General features: G+C 44.7%; 1 long non-coding RNA gene across 1 annotated transcript; it reads left to right on the top strand.

Annotated features, from left to right (window-relative positions):
* The first annotated feature begins 880 nt into the window (after nucleotides 1-880).
* Nucleotides 881-23,099, top strand: LOC133371324 (uncharacterized). Its single transcript, XR_009759301.1, has 3 exons — nucleotides 881-1,115; nucleotides 17,964-18,083; nucleotides 21,196-23,099. It is a non-coding gene; the product is annotated as an uncharacterized LOC133371324 (long non-coding RNA).
* Nucleotides 23,100-23,654: the final 555 nt, after the last annotated feature.

Here is a 23,654-nt window from a genome sequence, read left to right as displayed (position 1 = left end):
GCTGGAGATTTGGTTTTTTTTTTACTTTTTATAGTTTCTTGAAACTCATAAAGTTCTTAATAGTCACAAGAGTTGACTACAAGAGCATCCCTTGGGCAGTTCTTAGCTAACTGTGTAAACTCTAAATCTGCAACATCTGCCCAACGCCCCCCCTCTCTCCTCTCTCTCTCTCTCTCCCTCTCTCTCCTCTCTCTCTCTCTCTCTGTGCGCAAGGCCCTGTTTACCCCGGCAACGACTGCCCTCTGCGCAACGACCACCGAGCAAGGACCTTCCTACCAACAACCCGAGCCAGCCTCTAACCTAGAGGCCTTCTTACCCCGGAACCGATTTCTCAGTCCCATCACGGCCGCTCCCGCCCGTCGGTGCCCACACCATGACGGCTGAGGCAGACGCCCGGTGCTGCTGCTGGGGGGAGCCCTGCAGGAGCGCCGACTCAACCAAGGCACCCGTGTCGTCGCAGACGCGGGCGGGAAGGCGGCCAGCCACAGCCTTCTTCATGCATGCGTGTGTCAATCACGCATGCGTGGCTGAGGGGGCCAATCAAAAGCCGGAGATCCTCCTGTTTAAATGAAGTATAGCCGGAGGCCGGAGACGGCCCTCTTTTCCCTGAAACTCCGGCAGAAAGCCGGAGACCTGGCAACCCTAGTAGAGGTCCGGGTTCAATTGCCAAGGGGTCAGTCCAAGATAAGATTCAGGGAAACTGGAAACACACGAAGCCACGCCTGACGTTGTAGTCAGCAACAAGCTGAAGCCCAGGTTTGACTTTTAAGGAGCAGGTTTGTCAGCAGGTGTGAGCCATCAGCGTTTTGGCCTTAAGTGGACAGGCCTGCCCCTCTTCTGCCTGACCTTCTGTTGTCTACGTTCTGCAGGTGAGGGGGGAGTATCCTGTTCACTGGCTGCGTCTGGCTGCAGGGCTTCAGCTGTGTCTGGGGTGCTCTGCAGCTGAGGGGGAGAAGGAGCTGGGTTCTCAGGAGTTTCCTCCGTTTCTCCTTCTGGGTCTGCTGCTTCTGGGTCTGCTGCTGTTACTCCCGAGTCATCCTTGTCTGATGAGTCCTCCGACGGGGCCATGACACTAAGCCAAAAAAAATCCTATACTTCTTCTGGGATTTCCATCTGTAAGTTCCTTTGCTGCTTTCCTCTATACCTATGTTTTACCTTGTTATGCTTATGGGTCAACATCTGGTATAATTTAGAGATTTAACTTGCTTCTTGACCAAACTTTTAACTGTGCTACTTATAGAGAAGTAGCTATTTTAAGCAGCAGATGATCAATTTCAAGTCCTCCCAGGAGAGGGCAGTGTGCACATGCACACTAGCAAGTACACTGTTTGCCTCATTGCATGGATTTTAGGACAGAATGACCCCTTTTCTTGGCCACTGTGTTACCTGTTCTGTTGGTTCTGTTCTTCAGAGCATCCAACAAGACAAGACCGGGGACTCCTTCCTGACCCACTTAGGAGGCACGTCTTGCAATAGGATAAAGGGCTGGCAGTTAACTGCGTTTATGTGCTGCTTGGGCTCATTTGCCATTTCTTGGCTGCAGTTAAAGATGTGGCGGTCAAGGAATCTGCCATTAATGGTTCAGAAACAGAGCCAGGCATTGGCTGACCAGGTCTTGGGGATGCGTTATAGCTCAGTGGCAGCACATCTGCTGTGCATGCAGAACACTGGTCCCAAGTTCAATCCACTGCATTTCCAGGTAAAGCTGAGAATGTTCCCTGCCCAAACCCCTGGAGAGCCACTGCCAGTCAGTGAACACACTACTGGGCTGGGTGGACCAATGGTCTGATCCGGTATAAGGCAGCTTCCTGTGTCCCTATGCTCGACTGCGTGCCTAAATGCTGCTTTCAAGAACAGGTTGCAACATTGAATAGCTGCTACTTTGCGTCAGGAGCGGCCCTCCAGGTCTCCCTATCTGCCCCTCAGGTCATTCCCCAAGCCACACCCCTCCCACCAGGCCACACCCTTCACCAGCCCTGCTTTGTGTTCTCCTCCTCCTCCTCCAGTGCTTTTGCCCAAGGGGAACGTGTCCTTGAACTGTGATGATGCCTCTCGCTCAGAGCTTGGAAAAGTTACTTTTTTGAACTACAACTCCCATCAGCCCAATCCAGTGGCCATGCTGGCTGGGGCTGATGGGAGTTGTAGTTCAAAAAAAGTAACTTTTCCAAGCTCTGCTGTCGCTGGCCAGGATGGAGAGAGGCAAGAGAAACCTCTAGGCATCTGTGTGGTTGGCATGCGGTCTGCAGATAGCCTCTGGCCAGTTTTGCCTCTGGCCCCACCCATTCCAGGCCACTGGCATGCAATCTGCGAGGCTGCCTCCAAGGGTTATTGGATGTGGTCTTTTTTCCATCGGTTCACTCTGTAAGCCACTAGGAAATGTCGCCAACAGCAGGACAAAAGGGGCTTCCATAAAACAAAGAAGCATGATCCTCCCAGCATTGCCAGCATGAATGCCCGTTGAGGTGCAGCCATGCCCTCTTGCTCCACACCTTCCTTCCTCTCCTCAAGGCTTGACAGGCTCCAGTTGGAGTCCTCCTGCTACAGCTCTCCTCTCTTGACTTACATTTTAGCATCTGGCCAATCTGCTCACGCGACTTTTCTCCCCTTAAGCAACTAATACATTACACTAAACCAGTGAGTGAAGTAAGAACGGGGAAAGATTTCCTTCCCTAGACAGCTCGCAACACGGAGCTCCTCCAGGGCAGTGACACGGCATGTTAGATTCATTAAACTATCACCATGTGGAGAAAAAGGGAGAAGCTGATGCACTCGCAAGATCCTCAGCTACTTATTGGCGTGTGATTTATGCGTCCCAAAGTGCTTTGAGCCTCTGCTCTTCTCCTCAAGTGAAAGATCAGCGCAAGGAAAGGAAAAGCAATCTGGGCAACCTAGTCCCCCACAGCTGCTTTGGGTAAAAATGCCCATCAGCCCCAGCCAGAACATCTGATGGGAGCGATAGTACAAAACGTCTGGAGGGCACCAGGTTGGTGAAGGTTTGCTGGAGGAGGGTCACTGTCCCCACTTGGGTTTGTGATCCAGGAGGACCAAGTGCAGCATCCCTTAATGCAGAGGAATTACTATCATTTTTCAACATGAACACTGTCATTAGTTATTGACCAGGATTCTTACCAGGCTTTTCTGTGATACCTGTTCCCCTGTTCTGCCTTTTGGGGAGATGTTGGGGAGACGTTGGAGGTGCCTTTTAAAAAGATTGATGTGGATGCAATGTGCTGTGCGTGGGGCTGCCCTTGAAGATGACTCGGAAACCTCAACTGGTCCAAAATGGAGTGACCAGTTTACTGACTGGGGTTCCTTTCAGAACTCATATAATCCCTGATCTAAAACAGCTGCATTGGTTGCTAGTTCGTTTCCGGGCCCAGTTCAAGGTGTTCACATTAGGCCCCAAATATCTCAGAGATCACCCCTACAGACCCTCTTCGGTGTTTACAATTAGCAGATGGGGCTATCGTGGTAGTTCTGCCACCCTCAGAGGTTTGTGGGACGGTGGCCTGGGAGAGAGCTTGCTTTATGGCAGCCCAGAACATGCAGAATTCCCTCCCTGCCTCTGCTTTGCTACCACTTTCACAAATGCTGAAAACACACCTCTTTACCTTGGCCTTCAGGTCCTGAGGTGTAGTTTTCAGAACCCACCCTATTCCTGTGATTGAAATATGTTTTAATCTGCCCTGGGACCTATTGGTGAGGGGTGGGCAACATAATAATAATAATAATAATAATAATAATAATAATAATAATAATAATAATAATAATAATAATAATAATAATAATAATAATAATAATAATAGTAGTAGTAGTAGTAGTAGTAGTAGTAGTAGTAGTAGTCCCCACTAACACTTATCAGCCTCCTGTCCTGGGTCTCTAGAGGTTAAAATATCTTGTATCTAATGTGCCTGGATATACACGTACGTACACACCCATGTTTGCACTTCTGCTACACCCATTTACACTTCAGCCATGACATGCCCACTTTGACAAGTGGCCCCTGGAGAGTTAACTATGACTCAGTGTGGCCCTCGGCTTGAAAAAAGTCAAGTAACCCTTGCTTGGCCCTTCCCAGCAGACACTAAAGGGGCTAGAATCTGGAATGTCTTAGAGGTGCACCTTCTGGGAACCAGTTTCCTCAGTTACTAGTTCCCAGTTCCTCATTTGCATGAAGCTTATTTATTTATTTATTGCATTTGTATACCGCCCCATAGCTGAAGCTCTCTGGGCAGTTTACAGTGGCCATTGGCTAGATAGGCGGCCTATAAATTAAAGTTTATTATTATTATTAAAAACATTAAAAACAAATATACAAATTTAAAAACACGTAAATTCAAAAGAGTGAGCTAGGTCAGTAAACTTAATAAGGAACTGAAGTTTGACAACCAGTCCCACTCCCTGATAAGCTTTGAACTGCCTCATATCACATATCTTAATGACTGGGGAGGGCTGTCCCCTTCGAAATCCACAATAATTCTCTACAATCAAAACCACCATTTTTGTGCAGTGCTCATTAATGTACAATGACTTCAGAAAACCATTACAAATAAGGAACTGAGGGGATGTGCACCCCAAACTAAGCTTTGGGACACCCCAAATTAGACATTGAGTGTGGTGTAGTGGTTAGAGTGTCAGACGGGAAACTGGGAGACCAGGATTCAAATCCCTGCTCCCCCATGAGGCTCAATGGGTGACCTTGGGCCAGTTACTGTCTCTCAGCCTCACCTACCTCACAGGGTTGTTGGGAGGATAACATCAGGGGCAGGGGGGGAGAACCATGTCTGGACACCAACTTGAGCTCCTTGGTGAGGTATAAATTTAATAATAAATAAATGCATGTTTCCAGCCAAGTATTGGGCTACAAGCAATTCTCTGCCACCTTGAACAGAACACTTTTCTGGGGCGTGTGATTTGGGGTGGCTCAAAGTTTATTGTGGAGGGCACACCCCCAGACCCATATTCATTTATAGATACGGTGGCTGTTATTGTCACAGAGGTGCCATGCCAGGCAGTCTTGCATGCAAACAAAGCATTAGGTAAGGTGGGATTGTGTGCCATCTTGTAGGGAACGCTATCCTTGAGGGATGGAGGAGGAATCTGTTTGAAAACAGATTTATACATGGAGTGTGGTGATTCCAACCCAGTCAAGGTTTGCCCGCATCCTGTTGCCTCTTGCCTCGAGCGCCTGCTATGTCTGAGCCACTTGTGCTTTGTCTTTAAAATAATAATATGCAAAATATATTCAGTTGTATCCAGCTAAGTTCTATTTATTTATTTATTTTATTATACTAGTATACCACCCCATAGCTGAAGCTCTCTGGGCGCTTTACAGTAACTAAATAGTTACAGTAACTTAGAATAGACCCATTGAAATTAATGTACCTGCGTTAGTCAATAGGTCTATTCTTGGCATGATTAACATCAGATACAAACTATAATATGTATAGTATGTCTAAAATGGCTAAATGTGGCAACCTAATATTGGCAAGTGAGGCTTTGTTGGTGGTGCCACATGACAGGGCCTTGTCAGTGGTGGCTCCCTGCTTGTGGAATGCCCTCCCTAGTGAGGTGCGTCTGTCTCCATCACTATTGACTTTGAGGAGCAATTTGAAAACATTCCTGCTCACCCAGGCTGAAGGGGGCTGTTCCTGGCAACCCAGAATGGTTTTAGTTGCAATTGTGTTTTTCAGAATGCTCTTAACTGTTGTTAGAAAGCTTTTCTTTTTGTTGTTAAACCATTTTGCTGATGTGTTTGCTGCCCTCGGCTTCTCTGGGAAGAAGGGCGAGATATAAATTATAAATAAGCAATGAAAGAAGAATCAAGCCCCATGTGCTGTTAGATTTCTGCAACGTAACTTTGTATGTATTATTATGCAAGGATTTTTATGCAGTTATATGCATTGTATTTATTTATGTGCTGGTTACTTTAGGAAACTTGGTGTCGGTATATAATATACATATAATGCATATAATATTTGAGATGAAGGAGTTAGACAGGAATTAGGGGGAAAACAATCTGTGCAGACAAACTTGACATTGAGATTTTCAGAAACTCCCAGTCCGCGTGAGAGTGTGTGGTTCTGAGTGGCCCACCGCTTTGTTTGGGGTGCATACTCCCAGCTTGTAATTCAGAATTGTCATTTGGGGTCATCACACAATCATTAAAGAGTGTTGCACAAACACAATGAAAGAGATGACAGGGATTGAACCTGGGACCTTCTTTGCCACTGAGCTAAGAGCCCTTCTCTAGTTTCCTCTCTTCCAGAAGAAACTTACTTTTGGGGACATGCTGTGGGAGACTCAGAGTTACAACCCTGCTCAGCCATGAAGCTGCTGGGTGATCCTGGGCCAATCTCTCTCTCTCTCTGTTTAACCTACCTTACAGGGTTGTTGTGAGGAGACGATGTAATCTCCTTGTACACCCACATTTATAATATCCTTGTACACCCACTTTGAGTAGCTGGGAGGAACGGCAGCACACATATTCGGCTGATACGCCTGCGGCAAAAAATATCCTTGATCCATCATTCGTATGTTAAAAGGCAGATACTATTTCTAATGAGATTAATTGGAAGAAGCAAAGAATGTGAAACTGCCTCATTCTGCTGAAGTATGGGAAACATTTATAATAGACAGGCTTGCTGGGAGATGTTCCGTTTGAATGCAGAATGCCTGTACTGTGGTTCACGAGATTAAAATACTAAGAGAGACCTGTTCGCTTGTCCAGTGGATTGGAGCAGTATGTTTTAAGAGCAAATCTCTACTTGAGGAGCAAAGATTAAGAAATGACAAATGGAGAAAACCATTTATTTATTTATTCCCGTCACTCACCTCCTCTCAACCCAGGACCTTGAGAATATCTGGACTGAACAGTGGTTGCAAGAAAAACAGAATCTCTCATCATCTTCCCACAAGTGGAGAACTCACATGTTCCGTTTGCACATGATGTGGAGTCTAACAGCTGCTCTACAAACCTTCCCCAGCAGGGTGCTTTTGACAGACAGATTAGCTGCAGGAATGCTTTGCAGGTGCTGTTGTGATCAAATCATGACACCGCCTGAGGGAGTTTACATATAGGAAAATGAACAGAGGAAGACCGAAAGCAGGCTATAAATCAATAGCAGGGACCTGATGCGATTAGCTGGAGCACAGGCTTGCAAATCCCTCATGGTTCAGACAAACTCCATGCAACTCCCCAAATTCACCATTAGCATCTACTGTCACCTTTGATCTAATATCCAGACCACAAGTTCTTATACCAGAGGGCACATTTTGCTCCTTCATTCTTCTTTGTACTTAGGACAAGAATATTTCAGCCCTGGTTAGAGAGCAAGGAAAGGAGATTTTACACATCCCATTTGCCAAGCATTTAAATAACTGCATTCTCTTTGGAAGGCAGAGCATGGAAGGAAACCCATTTCTCATGTCACAGAGGCTAGGATGATTAGAAAAGGTATTAAGGTGGCTTTGAGTCAAGGTACAGCAGAGTAGCCTTTAAGCAGAGGTAATCTCATAATGGGAAACGGTATAGGGAATAGATGTTAAATTTAATCCTTTCTGGAATATGATGGTGCCATGATTCATTGTAGAACCATTCATTGCTCAGCTACTTGAAACATGGGGAGGGGGGGAAGCCACATACAGATTAGGAAATACTGGGCACTGATTATTTATTAAAAGTATTTATACCTTGTCTTTCTGTTTAATCACACTCACCTACACACTCTCTCCCATGGTGGCTTCCTACCACCACTACCACAATAATAACAACCAATTTTAAAAGAATGGGTGTATAACATACAAGCACAAGTAAAAATTAATTCTCCAAGGGATCAGCCAAAAAACTACAGCTTGACAGGCCAAAAGCTTGCCAAAAAAGGAAGGTCTTTTCCAGGAAAATGAAACTTCTTTACGCAAATTAATTCAATCACGGTCATTTACTTGACTATGAAAAGTTCCATCAACTTTGGTCATAATTTTCACTGAGGTGGTAAACCTGTGTCTCAATTCGGACTACAGGTGGGGACTTAGGTGAATGTTTTCCAGGGGTTTATTTATTTATTTATTATTTGATTAATATCCTGCCCTTCCTCCCAGCAGGAGCCCAGGGCGGCAAACAAAAGCACTAAAAACACTTTAAAACATCATAAAAACAACATTAAAATACATTAAAACAAAACAACTTTAAAAACATTTTTCAAAAAAGCTTTGAAGATATATATATATATATTAAAAAAGGTTAAAAAACATATTGTTTTTTAAAAAAGGTTTAAAAGCATATTAAAAAGCAATTCCAACACAGAAGCAGACTGGGATAAAAAGCTTAAAAAGCTTGTTGAAAGAGGAAGGTCTTCAACAGGTGCCGAAAAGATAACAGAGATGGCACCTGCCTCATATTTAAGGGGAGGGACTTCCAAAGGGTAGGTGCCACCACAATAAAGGTCCATTTCCTATGTTGTGCAGAACGGACCTCCTGATAAGATGGTATCTGCAGGAGGCCCTCACCTGCAGAGCACAGTGATCATCTGGGTATATAAGGGGCAAGATGAACTTTCAGGTATCCTGGTCCCAAGCTGTGTAGGGCTTTGTACACCAGAACTAGAACCTTGAACTTGGCCCAATAGCAAATGGGCAGCCATGCGTTGAGTGGCACTGCTATTCTAGGGCAATGAGGGTCATTCATTCACAGAGATATGGTGCAGTAGTCTTACTTCACCATACATTTAAAGCACATGATTTCCCCCAAAGACTCTTGGGAACTGTAGTTTGTTGTGGGTGCCGGGAATTATAGCTCTGTGAGGGTTAAACCACAGTCCCCACTGGATTCTTTGGGGGAAGTCGTGGGCTTTAAATAGGCTTTAAATGTATGATGTGTGAATGCAGCCTAGGACTGGAGAGACGTTGGCTTGAATCCCCTCTCAGTCATGATCAGTGTGTCACTAGGGGCAGGACTTTAGGTCAGATGTCCAGCGGCCCCCACTCAGGAGCATGAGCTTGAACAATAAGGCCAGTTTACCAGTTTCAAGCAAGGAAAGTAATGCACATTAGTATCTACAGAGGGCTCTCAATAAGACCCTGAAGTCCAGCGTTTAAAATTACCTAACTGCACCACTAACTGCATGTAGCTGACTTGGGCCAGTCACTGTCTCAAGTCTTGCCCACCTTACAGGGTTGTTGAGAAGATGGCGAATGGAGAAGCACGTATGTCATCCTGAGCTCCTTGTAGGATCATAGGAATCTGCCTCATACTGAGTCAGACCATTGGTCCATCTAGCTAGCTCAATATTGTCTGTGCAGCCCAGCAGCGGCTCTCTGAGGGTTTCAGGCTGGTGAGGATTGAACCTGGGGCCTTCCGTATGCAAAACAGATGCTCTGCCACTGAGCTACAGCCCTTAATCCATAATCAAGAAAACAGCTCTTAGCACTGTTCAGCAGGATCTGGAGTCGTCTGACATCTTTTACCCCATTCTTCCTCCCAGCTAACCAATAACCTCTGTTCTGTCTTGAGGACAAAATCATGCATATTGTCATGTACCTAATTAATGCTTCTTGTGAGTTTTCTCTGGGTATGGCAAAATTCATGTATCTTTTTCCAAAGGCTGAGGGAAAGCAATGTTAAAGCTGACAATGAGAGAGGCCGTCAGACTGCGTTTTGGTACAGAAATTTCAGAATATGTGAAGCTCCCTATGGCTGTGAACCCTTCAACAGAGACTACCTTTATCTTGGTGTAAAGAGCTTTTTGTTTTTGTTTTAAAATGCATTAATCATGTTTTAAAATGGTATCGAATCACCAAAAGCAGAAGCTAATGTTGTTATAAAAATCTTTGCAAGGTTTTGTGACTGAGGAAGAGGATACCATCAATGAGATTCCAGGTAAACAACAAGGGATCCTGGTTTAAACGGAGCAGCATCACAGCAAGTGCAGGAGGGAGGGGAGGGGAGGAAGGAGGGAATTGCAGTCTTCTTCTCACCTTGCTAAACCATTATTTGGCAAGCTGAGATCTCACAGGGCCAATCCAAGACCTTTTAGGTTGGAGCCAACAAAGATGTCCCATCAGCACAACAGAACTTTCTCTCCCCGCACACACCTCAAATGTGTATTGGGTTCCTCCCCTCCAGAACAGATTTGGGGGGATGCACAGGGAGAGGAAAGGGGAAGTACTGCTGCGCTGATGGGACAACTTTGTTGGCTACAACTCAAAAGGTCTTGGGTTGGCCCTGTGATCCAGGCTTCTTAAATAAAGGTTTAGCAAGCCAAGAACGAGGGAAGTTCTGTTGTGCAAGCAGATGTCATTGCACTAATGCAGCCTTTCCCAACCTTTGGGTCCCCAGATGTTCCTGGACTACAGTTCCCATAATCCTTGAGCATTGGCCATGTTGGCTGGGGCTGATGGGAGTTGTAGTCCCGCAACATCTGGGGACCCAAAGGTTGGGAAAGGCTGCACTAATGGGGCACTTTCATGAGATCTATCCATTTGCTGCCTGAGCAGAATGACAAGATCAGCCTTCCCCAGCCAGGTGCCCTCCAGATGTTTTGGACCACAACCACCATCAGTCCCTGCCAGCACAGTTGTAGCCCAAAACATCTGGAGGGAACCAGGTTGAAAAAGGCTGGACAGGCATTTGAATCTTGCTTCAGCGCTAAGGCTGGGACAGCACCCGCCACCACACCTGAGGGCAAGCAGACTAGCATAGAGGCGCAAGACAGGCTGCTTGGCACAACATGCAGCTCTGTCCTCTTGGACACCTTGCTGCTACCTGCTTGCTACCCACTCAAACAAATGCGGCAGTGCAGCAGCAGAATGCATTGTGTGAGCAGAGCAATGGATGCACCCTTGTGATGCCTGCTGGAATGAGTGGCCTGGGCTGCACACCTCTCTGCCTGCTTGCTCCGGTAGGGGCCTTTATTTATTTATTTATTAAATTTCTATACCGCCCCATAGCCGAAGCTCTCTGGGCGGTTCACAACAGTAAAACTTCAATATACAATAAGCACAAAGAAAACTATTTAAACATACTAAACTACGAAAATACTGGTATACTAAAATGCTGAATTAAAATGTTAAAAAGTTAAAACATAGATGTTAAAATGTTAAAATGCTTGGGAGAAGAGGAAGGTTTTAACCTGGCACCGAAAAGATAGTAATGTTGGCGCCAGGCGTACCTCAACAGGGAGATCGTTCCACAGTTCGGGGGCCACCACTGAGAAGGCCCTTTTTCTTGTTGCCATCCTCCGAGCTTCCCTCTGAGTAGGCACCCGGAGGAGGGCCTTCGATGTTGAACGAAGTGTCCGGGTAGGTTCATATCGGGAGAGGCGTTCCAACAGGTATTGTGGTCCCAAGCCATGTAAGGCTTTATAGGTTAATACCAGCACCTTGAATCGAGCCCGGAAACATATAGGCAGCCAGTGCAAGCGGGCCAGAATTGGTGTTATATGTTCGGACCACCTCGTCCCTGTTAACAATCTGGCCGCTGCATTTTGCACGAGCTGCAGTTTCCGAACCGTCTTCAAAGGCAGCCCCACGTAGAGCACATTACAGTAATCTAATTTAGAGGTTACCAGAGCATGAACAACTGAAGCAAGGTTGTCTCTGTCCAGATAGGGACGTAGCTGGGCCACCAACCGAAGTTGGTAGAAAGCGTTCCATGCCACCGAGGCTACCTGAGCCTCAAGTGACAGAGATGGATCTAAAAGAAAGCCCAAACTACGAACCTGCTCCTTAAGGGGGAGTGCAACCCCATCCAGGACAGGATAAACATCCACCATCTGGTCAGAAGAACCACCCACTAACAGCATTTCAGTCTTGTCTGGACTGAGCTTCAGTTTATTAGCTCTCATCCAGTCCATTGTCGCGACCAGGCACCAGTTCAGTACATTGACAGCCTCACCTGAGAAAGATGAAAAAGAGAAGTAGAGTTGCGTGTCATCAGCATACTGGTGACAACGCACTCCAAAACTCCTGATGACCGCATCCAGTGGCTTCATGTAGATGTTAAAAAGCATGGGGGATAGAACTGACCCCTGCGGAACTCCATACTGGAGAACCCAGGGTGCTGAGCAGTACTCCCCATGCACTACCCTCTGGAGACGACCCGCCAAGTAGGAGCAGAACCACTGCCAAGCAGTACCTCCAACTCCCAAATCAGCAAGTCTCCCCAGAAGGATACCATGGTCAATGATATCAAAGGCCGCTGATAAGTCAAGGAGAATCAACAGAGTTACACTCCCCCTGTCTTTCTCCCGGCAAAGGTCATCATACAGGGCGACCAAGGCTGTCTCTGTGCCAAACCCGGGCCTGAAACCTGATTGGAATGGATCCAGATAATCAGTCTCATCCAAGAGTGTCTGGAGCTGGTCCACAACCACTTGTTCCAGAACCTTGCCCAGGAATGGAACATTTGCTACCGGCCTGTAGCTATTAAAATTTTCTGGATCCAGGGAAGATTTCTTCAGAAGTGGTCTCACCACCACCTCTTTTAGGCAGTCAGGGACCACTCCCTCTTGTAATGAGGCATTAATCACTTTCCTGGCCCAGCCGGCTGTTCCATCCCTGCTAGCTTTTATTAGCCAAGAGGGGCAAGGATCCAATACAGAAGTGGTTGCACGCACCCGTCCAAGCACCTCGTCAACGTCCTCAAGCTGTACCAACTGAAACTCATCCAAAAAATCAGGACAAGACTGTGTTCTGGATACCTCATTTGATTCAACTGTGATAACATTGGAGTCCAAGTCCTGGCGGATGCAAAAGATTTTTTCCTGGAAGTGTCTAGCAAATGCATTGCAGCGGGCCTCAGATGGTTCCACCATGTCCCTAGGACCAGAATGTAATAGTCCTTTGACAATTTTGAAAAGCTCCGCTGGGCGGCAGATAGATGATGTAATAGTGGCAGCAAAATATTGCTTTTTTGCTGCTCTCACTGCCCCTGAATACAGCTTAGTATAGACACTTACCAGTGCATGATTGCATCCGTCAGGAGTTTGTCTCCATCTGCACTCAAGCCGTCTCCTATATTGCTTCATCGCTCTCAGCTCCAGAGTATACCATGGAGCTGTATGAGCTCTACACAGGAGAGGGCGCATAGGAGCGATCATGTCAACTGCCCGGGTCATTTCTGTATTCCACAGTTCAACCAGGGTTACGACAGGAACGCCAGCCCTATCAGCCAGAAAACTCCCAGAGCCCTTTGAAAGCCATCCGGATTCATTAGTCTCTGGGGGCGGACCATCTTAATAGGTCCCCCACCCTTGCAGAGGGGAGAAGCCGCTGTAATTCTAAACTTCAACAAGTGGTGATCTGTCCATGACAAAGGAACTGATGTAAGGGTCCCCACATTCAGATCACCATCTCCATGTCCAGTCGCGAAAACCAAATCTAGAGTACGCCCTGCTACATGTGTTGGGCCAGTAACATATTGGGACAGCCCCATGGTTGTCATGGAGGCCATGAAGTCCTGAGCCGCCCCAGACAAGGTGGTCTCGGGATGAATGTTAACATCCCCCAGTACCAACAGTCTGGGGGATCTCAGCAGTACATCCGAGACCACCTCCGTCAGCTCAGTTAGGGAGTCTGTTGGGCAGCGGGGTGGACGGTACACCAACAGAATCCCCAATCTGTCCCCTTGACCCAACATAAGGTGTAAACACTCTAGACCAGTAGTCACATGGACAGGGTGCTTGGAGAGGAAAATGGAACTCCTATAAACCACAGCGACCCCCCCTCCCCGACCCTCGGGTCTACCCTGATGCTGAACCAGGTACCCCGGTGGGCACAGCTGGGAGAGACTAACTCCTCTCTGCTCACCCACCCAGGTCTCAGTTATACATGCCAGATCAGCTGCCTCTTCCAGAATTAAATCATGGATGAGGGAGATCTTATTATATACCGATCTGGCATTTAAAAGCAGCATCTGGAGACCCAAGAGCTGGCTGATAGGGCAACCAACAGACCTGTGGATGTGGGGAGGACTGGAACAAGGCACAGCCAGTAACTGCCTGGGTCGAGTTCCCCTCACCTTGCAAGTCCTTCGCACAACGTCATATCTCCCTCTACCCGTCACTATACTAATTGGGGGCCCCTCAGATCTTTCCCAACAGCATCTTCCTCTCACCATCACCCCAGCAACTGCTCTCTCACTCTGCCTATAGGTAGGGCCAGCTCTGTGGGATTGTGAAATCTGACCCAGCCCAGTGTGTCCATTTTGTTTTGCCTTATAGTTGTTTATATTTTTATTCAGTTTTATAAAACAAACATACATTTTATAAAACAAGCATAATATTTTACAAGGAAATTAACAAAAGGAAGTAGAAAAACTGGAAGTTTTACATTCATAGTTTGGTATTATATCATCTCAAGCATTTTGGATCTTGTAAAGATGGTGCTTTGTTCTGCCAGTATTCAATAAATGTTGCCCAATTCTGTCTAAACATATTAAGGCAGCTCTTTTGGTTGATTTATTTGAAGCAGAATTTAAAAAGTGAGTTATTTTACTCTGGCCTCTTAGAGGTTTTTCTGCAGCTTCTAATTTTGATAAAAGATTTTGTTTTGACTTTTGGTTGCACCTCCGCCTGCTTTTCCTTGCAGGTATACTCTCAAGCAATGGCTCTTTGTCTTTCAGTAGCTTCCGTGTCATTCTTGTTAGCACCATCACGCACAGTTCTCAGTTTCTTCCTCGGTAGTTTTAAAATTTCCAGCACATATACTGAAGTACGGGTGCGAGCGAGGGGAGGAGGCGGAGCAAAAAGAGAAGAGGGCGGGAAAAGACCCTAAACTCAAGATCCAAGCTACGTGATACATTCTTCCAATATAGCGCCAGTTTAGACAGGCTAGCTATTAATAATTCTAGATTTACTCCATGGTATAGGCTCTATAAAGTAGACAATCACAAAGCTTCCTATTTGACCCAGTCGCTTCCATTAAAATTTAGACAGGCCTTCATGGCATTACGATTCCAAACTATGCCAAATGCTGTCATGGATGGCCGCTACACCCAAACGCCATGGGGTGAGCGTGCTTGTATCTGTGGTTCCAAGGAAACTGAGGATTTACCCCATTATCTCATACTCTGTCCTTTGTATTCTCACCCCTGGGATAAGTTTCTGAGGACCCTGTTGGCTAACCCGCTTTTAACAACTCTCCATCAAAAAATCTTTTACCTTATGTCCAATTTAGACCCTTCAATAACATACAGGGTCTCTCTTTTCGCTCTGGCAGCACGGAAAATATGTGCTAGAGTTGTCTCTGACCTGGGGACTGATTGCTGAGGGGGTGGTTCCCTATGAATATTTTATTCCTATTGTAATAGATCGTATAAGTCTGTTTTTCTTTTTCTTAAACACGTTTTAATATTTTAGCGAATTTTAATTGTATCTGCCTAATGGTTGTAGACGTTTGCAGATGCTTGTTATGCAATGGCCTACGGCCACGCAATAAACTGAACTGAACTGAACTGTAAACATATTAAGGTTTTGCATTCCCCTTTTCACAGTTAAGTAGCTTTTAAGCTGTGTTGTAACTGTGTTTGTGCATTTTCACTTCACATTTTGTCATGGCTCTGAGGCTTTCCCCCCAATATCAAGCATTAGCATTACACAATCTTACCTAAACATTAGTATGGGATCTTAATTCTGTAATAGTACCAAATGTTCAGATACCTTTTAAAAAATAGCAATTAATAAAATTAAACAGGATCTAGATAAAATTGCACACTCTTTATTCCATTTTCAAATTTGAGATGAAAATACTTTGGTTTTTGTTACATGGCCACCAAATTATACAGCGAAGAGAGTGGCTGTATACTATAGTCAGCATGGATTTTTCACATTCAGCAATATTAAATTGAAAATACCCCCCATGCCATTCTGATACTTCCCATAAGCTCATTTCAAAACTAAACCTTACAAAACTTATAGTCCTGAACTCAGAAATGCTTGCTTAACAGCCCTCTAAGTTTTCATGGTGACACACAAAACGTTCAGAGAGAATTGAGAGTTCAAAGTGTAAAACAAGAGGGGGGGGGGAATCCAGAGCCCTGCTGGACTATTTTCTGTCAGTCGTCTCATAATTTGTTGAAATTAATTAAATATCCTATTACCAACCTTGCCCCAGACTCTGATCTTCATCTTCTGAATTTAAAAGTTAAAAAAATACCTGGCTGATTTTAAATTAATTAATTTAACATTGGAGTCAATGATAAGCATGGCCTGCTCAGGAAGAACCAACTGTCAGTGTTCTAAAGCAGCCTTTCCCAACCAGTGTGCCTCCAGATGTTGTTGGACCACAACTCCCATCTTTCCTGACCATTGGCAATGCTGGCTGAGGCTGATGGGAGTTGCGGTCCAACAACATCTGGAGGCACACTGGTTGGGAAAGGCTGTTCTAAAGTCAGACTCACACCTGCTTGGCTTGTCTAATCAGGGGGCCACACCCACACCAGACTTTGATTTCACGTGAGACAGTCATGGCTTCCCTCAAAGAATCCTGGGAAGTGTAGTTTGTGAAGGTTGCTGAGAGTTGTGAGGAGACACGTTACCAAATCCTTCCAAGCTACACAAGAAGTGGATTGGATTGTGAAAGGCCAACCCAAATTGTGTTTGCATTTTGACAAATTTGTAGGGCAGTACAATATCTCAGAGAGGAGGTCAGGTCTCCTGCTCCCCTGGTGCATTCACTATAGCTGCCCAATTTCCCTGCTTTTTAAAGTTGGATAGAAATATCTGTTGGCTATAAGTACATTCTTAAACCACAAGGTTTTTTGCCTATTAGTGAATTTCCCTGCTTTTTAATCTGGGAGGTAAGAAATGGGATCCTGTGCAAGTTTGCTGAGAATGGATTGATAATTTGCATGCTTAATGAGCTCAGTGGGATTTACTCCCCTGCAATCATGCTTAGGATAGGTGAAACTGACCACAGGGGATGGGGAGGGAAGCAGGGGGAGGGGAGCAGGCAGGAGGGGGAGGAGGAGGGGAGTTTTGATCATTTGCATGTTTATTGAGTTCATTGGGATTTACTCCCGTGCAATCATGCTTAAGATAGTGTTTGCATTTTGACAAATTTGCAGGGCAGTACAATATCTCAAAGAGGTCAGGTCTCCTGCTCCACTAAAGAGGAAGTCAGGTCCCCTGCTCCCCTGGTGCATTCACTATAGCTGTGCATGTTACCAAATTCTTCCATGCTACACAGCAAGTGAATTGGACTGTGAAAGACCAACCCTAATTGTGTTTGCATTTTTACAAAACTGTAGGGCAGTACAATATCTCATCGAGGAGGTCAGGTCTCCTGCTCCCCTGGTGCATTCACTATAGCTGCCCAGTTTCCCTGCTTCTTAAAGTTTGATAGAAATAGCTGTTGGTTATAGGTATGTTGTTAAACTGCAAGGGTTTTTTTGTCTACTGGTGAATATGGATATATGCACTCCGGGTTTTAGTCTGAATTTTCAAGGAGCTTCAGCTCCTGGAAAAGTCAGACTAAAACCAGGAGCAGATGCCACTGCCCACTGACATGGAGCCAACAGCCACAACTGGCATTTAGAACTTGTTCCACATTTTCTCACCTACGTTTCTATTTATCTCATGAAGTCTATCAGGGTCAGATACCATCTGCTCATCTCCATATAGCAGATTTCACAAACATTTGGATGTATTTTCTAAATATGCTCCCATGCACAAAACATGATTGGAGCCCCTAAATCTGAGCCCACTGCACCTTTTCATTTGTCGCTTGTTCTTTCATGCAATAAAGGCAAGTAAGATTTCATAAATTTCACAAAGATAAATGTTTGCAAAACTTGTACCGTTTCTCAGATGGAATTCTCTTTGTCTCAGTTTTCTATAATATCTCAATTGGAGATATTCATACCAGAGTAAATAATCAGTTCTCTAGTAATTGTTTGATTTCTTTGTATGTTGGAAGTAATTCTCTGAATAAATTAATATACTTATATGTCTCTTTTTTTTATCCAGACAGCAACATTTCCTAGCTGTGAATAAAATCTGTATCATACAACAAATGCCTCTTATTGGACATTTAGCAAGCCCGATTCTCCTTCTAAGATTTGTCCCAGACTCTTCACAAATTGACAGGTATAAAATGCTCTCCTGTGTATTTTTCTTTCATTACTTTCTATCCACAGCACGGTCTGCAAATTTACAACAGTATAGCAACATTTGCACGGTAATCCTTTATTTTTTCCTACCCACCCACCCCCTGCCCCACATCAGACATTATAATGCATTAGCTTCGTAATATAGCTTAAAATCTACCTTTTAAGTGTGCTCCATTGAGACAGCCAATGAAGTGAGTGAGAAAGCAGGCTTTTCCCATTGAAATATTGACCCAGTCATTTAAATGAGCTGCTTTTGGAGGCTCATTAAAGGGAGTGAAATCTCCAGATTTAATTATCGAATGGCAAACAGTCAACCTAAAAATATAGTGAGGTTGTTACCGACAGAGAAAGCCAGCTCTAAAAGCAGGGTTAAAAAAAAAAAAAAAACACTGTACAGGAAGTGCAGAATTTTCTGAAAAGGCCAGCCAAAAGCAGTAAAAAGCAACGGTTGCATTGGGGAATGTCACCCCAAATGAAGGGCAGCTGATGTGGTGGTGTCTAGATATTGTCAGACACTAACTCTGATCAGTCCCAGTCAACATGGCCACTGGTCAGCGATGATGGGAGTTGTGGTCCAATATCATCTGGAAGGCACTATGCTGGCTATCTTTGTACTAAAGTTTAGCATGATCTGAATGAATCACAGTGAGGCTAATGTGCTCCCCCTCCTCCTCTGCAGCCATGAGCAATTTGGAAGCTTTCACTGCTTTTTTTTTTTTTTTGGCTTAGCCACACCTTGTCATGATGTCTGAAGTGACAACCTCTGGCTAATGTTAACTATCGTCCATTTGAAAAAAGGCAACTTCTAACAAGATTAACCACAGTTTGTTGGGCTGGATGACCCAACAAACTGTGGTTAAGCAAAAATGGAAACAGAAGCTTCTAAACTTCTCCTGGATGCTACACAGGAGGAGAGGGAAGTGAGCCAATCCAAGGCTCACTGCAGCTCATTCATGTCACACTAAACTATGTTTTTGCACAATGTCCAAATTTAACCAATGTGAGCTATGTTTGTTCCCCCCTTCCACCAGATAAGGTTTTCTTATTTGGAGCTGAGAATATTTGGAACGTAAGCCCAATAAAAATGCTATGAAAGAATGGGTAAGAGGAGACAGGATCCACATCATGGCATCACCACTGTGTCTGAAACTCAATAAATGAGAGTTTTAATTTCTTCGCATATGTCATCTTAAAATGAGATTTTTATTTTTATTTATTCCATAAACAATATAACAAAACTCAGCAAGTTAACAATATGACGTTTTCACCGTACAGAGTCAGTCACAAATATTTAAAACCTTTGCAACAAGAACAACAAAACCAAAAATATTACAAGAATAATTTACAAGAGGATCTATAAAACAGCAAAGCGCTCACAATTTTTTCCAGTTTCCTTTACACAATATCACTACACTCTTTCACAACATTTCTTTTTATTACAAAATCCCCAACAAAAGTTTAAATTTTTTTCTTTGTATTTTGGTTTTTAAAACCAGAAACCTTTTAAGTATGCATCCTTTTATTAGCACCTGGACAGGTGCCAAAAAGGGGAAACCTCACACATACAAACACTTCACAGCACTTTCCTAAGAAAAATATACACTTACAAAATATTTTACAAATTGGCACACTTAAAAATATACAAGATTTTGTAGGCGTCTTAGAGTGATCCTTAAGAATTATACTTCAATTGACTCTACAGAATATTTATAAAGCTTGTTCTAAAAGAAAAGAAAAAGGCAAATTATCCCCATACATGTTAAAATTGCAGTGTACACTGTTAAACAGAAATGGATATGTTACATTCATTTAAAGGGCCATATAGGATTTCCTTAATGCTCAAGGGGAATACAAGTTTTTGTTTTTTTAGCACCATAAAACAGTAGCAACTGAATAAAGAGGTGCCTCTGGTTCTATGGAAGTTAACTTAAGGAGCAGTACATTCAAATCTCTGTAGGCAGCAGTTAAAGTGCCCACAGCAAGGGCTGTGGGTAGTGAAACAGAGCATCTCCTTAGATTTCCACCCTGCTTCCTACTGGGAGTAAAAGACAAAAAGGAGTTTAACTGGGACTTTTCCTTACCTATCTCACAGTTTCTAAACACACCCCTTTGTGCTTTTGAAGTATCCATTATTCTATCTCTACAAGGGGAGTAATAACTGAAAAGGGTATTCCTTTCTTCCTTTTCCCTCAGCAAGTGTTCAAAGGCTCAGTAAACGCATCTGCTAACTCTCTGCTCTCTCAAGCATCCTTTGCTTTAGTTCCAATTTGTCCCCCCCTCGCAACCCCCCCACCCTCCAATGGCTCTTACTCCATTGTCAGTAGTGTCACTTATTTACCTGAGAAACAGATTCAAAAAAAGCCATGCTTCAGCCAAAGCTATACCATACTTCATTTTAATCCCTTTTTTGCATCTTTTTTTTAAAAAAATTATTAACTCGTTGAAAACAGGGGCTTCACTTCTCGAACAGATATTGTGGAGGCTCATGCCACATCACTTCCTCGGAGGTCCTTAGGGGAATTGCATCATGCAGAGCTGAGAACACAAAGCTTTATATGCGATAATCTGGCACAACATGTCGATCCTAGACCTGGTTCTTTCCACACTGATCTCAATGGCCTTGCAAAATGATCTTTCATTCCACCGGCACAACTAATTCTCACGTGGGGAGGTGAACGGGTGGGCAGGACATGAACAAGGCTGAAGAGATTATCTGGCTTTAAAAAAAAAATGTAAAAGAGAGATATGAAGGTGGTTTTGCAAGACAGAGGAGAGTTTGTGACGTGGACACCTCTTCCATGTTTACATCTCGTGAACAGCTTGGGATTTGTTTGGGTCAAATGAATGTGTGTAAGCCATTGGGAGCAAAAGTTCTCCCAAGCCATTCTCATCTACTCTCTCCAGTTTTGTTGAGAATTCCACACTAGGCAACCTGCTTCAATGTTTCCTGGGAATATGAAGCATGTGATCATATGCTTAGCTCTAGCCACAGTAATGGCAGTTGTCACAATTTGAATGTTAAATGTGTCCAAATGCCAAAGTCCTTCCTCTTGAAACAATCTTGTAACTCTGGTTCTTCTACCCCTCAGTAGAAAAACACACCACCAGGCAGCAACTGTGAAAGGCCAACATGACTATATATTTCAGTTTTCCCCTTCAAAAGACACACAAGTGGCGACCAGGAAAAGATTGGCCTCCCACTTGGAAGGAAAAGGGCACGCTTCATATGTATGTCTCAACCTTCAAGACTGAGGTGCACCTTGTTTTTGTTGTGCTTGGATTCTAACACCGGATGGATCGCAGACAAGCGCCTCTGATCTTCATGTCCAGAGGCTCAAGAAGGCTCAGAACAGTTTTTGCACAGAGCTGAAGGCGGTTTGAAAAGGGACCTGTTTATCCCACCTTTGCCTCTGGGAAGCCACTCTGGCAGGTTTTGGTATTCTTTGAAAAACCTGTTTGAGCAGAGGTAACAGTGGGACAAAAGATATGCATGTACATATCATGGGAAACCATATCTCTTCTCACAACCCTTTGGACCCTTTTGAAAAGTACAGTCAGCATCCCCTATTTAGCGGTGAATCTCTCCCCAAACCATGGGATTAAATCCAAATGCTATGGACCAGCAGGGATTGGGTTGTAGTCCCAGAAAACAGCATCACCCTTGACATTTAACAAACACATTGCCTTCAGACACTCCGCCTCACGTTCTCATAGGTTTTTAATTCTTCATTCAGGATCTGGCGTGACTTTTGGTTCTTAGAAGGATGGCCAGCCTGATAATCCTTGGGTAGCCATGCTAGGATCCACTCTCATTTCATGTGTCACCTTTGCTCCAAAATGTCACAGATGTTTTAAGAGCAAGAGTCAGTGGAAATCCAGGCAATGTGACAAGGGTTGTGAAGGAGAGCAAGCTAGCGATGACAACCAGTTACGCCAACAGGCAGTGCCGCCGTCAGTGGGACAGTGGACTCTGCTCCGGGTGTTAGTCTGCGCTTTCAAGGAGCCGTCGAAAACTCCTCAAAAAGTTCAGACCAAAACCCAAAGTGGATTCACTGCCTCACTGACATTGGAGCCACCAGCATCCACTGCCAATAAGTGGGCCGGCGTGTACAAAAGGAGTAATGGGAGGAAGCCAAGAAGCAGGAAAGGGCGTGGCTGTGCAGGAGCAGTCGGAGGATGGACATGGTGTCAGAAGTGAGAGGGCTTCCCAGCAAAGCAATCAGGAAAAAACACAGGGCAAGAGGGAATGTATGATGGCAGCAGAATCCGGTGTCCTGGAATGAGGTCAGGGCCTAGCTGCAGTGCTCTAATTTTGGGTGAGCAACACAATGACAAAGCAAGCATCAAATCAAGTGGTGGTGAAGCCAGGAATGAGGGGCGGTTTTTTTTGGCAAATGCAGGAGCAAGAAAAAAGGTGCTTATGACAACATTGCATTGAGGTAGCAGTAAGGGAGATGCACCACCAGCAGGTTGCCAGTGTGCAAATGTGTTTTTCCTAAAGGGCTTCCGAGGGGAGACAGAGACGAATCTGAGAAATCAAGCAGCGTAACTGGGTGTGTGTGGATGGAACATGGACGAGAACTGGGCATGGATGACTTTTAACAGAGTGAGTGGTAAGAAGATCTCCGAGGCTGACAGAAATAGAGCATGCATGAGAAACTTAAGTATTCAGAGGTGGTGGCAGCACTCGTGGTGGAACTAAAACAGGGAACAGGACGGGGAGAAGAGAAAAATGGATTAAGTGCAGGTTTGTCAAGATGCCGTAAGTCTCCTAACATCCCATATGCATGTCCTGTATTGCACATTTAGGAAACACTGTAACTATTGCTGCATGTTTCAGTACAACATACTTTATTGTGTGTCAGCATGATCATGTTGAATGTATGAACCGTAATACAGGTTTATGTAGAAACATAGGGTCAAATAAATGTCCATTCAGCTGCTTTTTAAAATATATAAATAAAACCCAACCACCCTCAGCCACAGGAGCAGCAAAGAAGGCATCCCTGTAAGAAACAAGGGAAATCTCTCATTCCTCTCATCTCGGGATGCCATACTGCAGACCGGAAGCCAAGCAGGAAGATCACTGCTGTGCTAGCCAGTAATTTGTGGGATGGGGCATTTATACTTCTCAGAGAGCTTCATCCGTATCCAATGGCCAGACTTTCCCAACTTGGGGATCTCCAGATGTTTTGTTCTCAAGGGTACCAGGTTGGCAAAGGATGCCAAACACTGTAGCCACTTTGTAGCCCAGGCCTTGCATCTGCAAAACCAATAGGAGGGGCGCCTCTGCTCATCAAGACCCATCTGCCTGTGGGCACGGAGGGGAGGCCAAGGTCACTTCCACACTCTACCAACAGGTCACAGCCAGGGCTAGTTTACATGTTAAGGCTCAGCTGCCAAGTGAGGTGGCCGCTTCAGTTAGGCAGGAGGAAGTGGCAAAGTGAACTGGGGATGGAGATACCAGTCTGGATGAAAAAGAACAGAGAAAGAGCTACCTTCAATTTTTTAAAAAACAAACGAGCACATGAGGGAGAAGGTTCTAGCC

This window comes from Rhineura floridana, chromosome 16 (assembly GCF_030035675.1).
Source record: "Rhineura floridana isolate rRhiFlo1 chromosome 16, rRhiFlo1.hap2, whole genome shotgun sequence".
In the NCBI taxonomy this organism is placed as follows: Eukaryota; Metazoa; Chordata; class Lepidosauria; order Squamata; family Rhineuridae; genus Rhineura; species Rhineura floridana.
The sequence above is the reverse complement of the archived record's forward strand: the minus strand, read 5'-3'. Positions and strand labels throughout refer to the sequence as shown.